Source organism: Hylobates moloch, unplaced genomic scaffold, assembly GCF_009828535.3.
Source record: "Hylobates moloch isolate HMO894 unplaced genomic scaffold, HMol_V3 SCAFFOLD_10, whole genome shotgun sequence".
Classification (NCBI taxonomy): Eukaryota; Metazoa; Chordata; class Mammalia; order Primates; family Hylobatidae; genus Hylobates; species Hylobates moloch.
Genome location: NW_026652285.1, coordinates 12,699,439 through 12,701,052, shown reverse-complemented (window position 1 = coordinate 12,701,052; position 1,614 = coordinate 12,699,439).

Sequence of the window (1,614 nt, the reverse complement as noted above, 5' to 3'; positions counted from 1 at the left end):
GCAAAGAGTTGGAACCAACCCAAATGTCCAACAACGATAGACTGGATTAAGAAAATGTGGCACATATACACCATGGAATACTATGCAGCCATAAAAAATGATGAGTTCGTGTCCTTTGTAGGGACATGGATGAAACTGGAAAACATCATTCTCAGTAAACTATCGCAAGGACAAAAAACCAAACACCGCATGTTCTCACTCATAGGTGGGAATTGAACAATGAGAACTCATGGACACAGGAAGGGGAACATCACACTCCGGGGACTGCTGTGGGGTGGGGGGAGGGGGGAGGGACAGCATTAGGAGATACACCTAATGCTAAATGACGAGTTAATGGGTGCAGGAAATCAACATGGCACATGGATACATATGTAACAAACCTGCACATTGTGCACATGTACCCTAAAACCCTAAAGTATAATAAAAAAAAAAAGAAATTAAAAAAAAATCTTAAGATAAATTATCCCTTACAAATTCCGTGTAAAGAACTTTCTAATTTGATGCAAATTTCTAAGTAATATTAGATTTTATAAGCGCATTAGTAAACTAAACTCACATACATTGCTTTCAAGTGGATTGCATCCTAGCTCGGAAAACATAAAAAGATGCAAACTAATTATAAAAAATATATTTTATGTGAATATGATAATTACTTAAGTGACTACTGTAATATTGACACTATATATATGAAAAAAATTAAAGTTGCTTATGGGTCCATTCTGAAGATATGGTCAATATCTAGCTGGGTTTATGAAATACTTATAAATATGTTTAATATTTGCAAGGTTTTGAAGCTAAAAATTCACACATGAGAAAAACAGGCAGAAATATAGACAACACAAGAAAAGTATATTCACTCTTATTCATTTATAAATGCATCCTTTAAAATGATCTGACTACTCATTATGCTGTGGCAATGGGGGCATTTGAATTCGTATTCCCCATTTCATTGTTGATATATCCCAGTTGCATACTCTCATTTTCTCCCTCTTAGGAATGGCTGTTGAACTTGTTTTCTTCCATCCCATCCCAATTTTACCTTTGTCTATCCCAAGAACTGCATTATAATATTGATGTAGTGTGATAATTTATAGTATGTTTGGGAACGTATTTACATAACATATTTTAAAAGCTGGTGATGCCATAACCATCCTGGAGAGAAAAATTAGGACAATTTTGGGGTTTGCCGTAGCAACATGATCTGCTATGGAGTGATACATAACCCCTGAAGAAGCTTACTATGCAAGATTACTTCTGGTCGACAAAAAGATTCCCATCAGGAATTGCTGCATTTTGCATTTTCCTAGGAAATCTAACTGCCTCTGCATGAGGTCATTTAGCAGAAGCAAGGGTAGCATGGAGAAAACTTGTGAGGGGCGGGTCATTTCAAACCTCATGGCTGAGATGCGGAACAAAAATATGAAATAGGTAGATCTTATTTTCACCAAACTGTTAAATACTTTTTAGTACATCCGGCTTTTATTTTTGCCACACCACTGCATTCGTTTGCTAGGTCTGCCATAACAAAATATCACAGACTGAGTGACTTAACAGAAAGGTATTTTCTCACAATTCTAGAGGCAAAACATCCAAGATCAAGGTGTTGACAGAGTT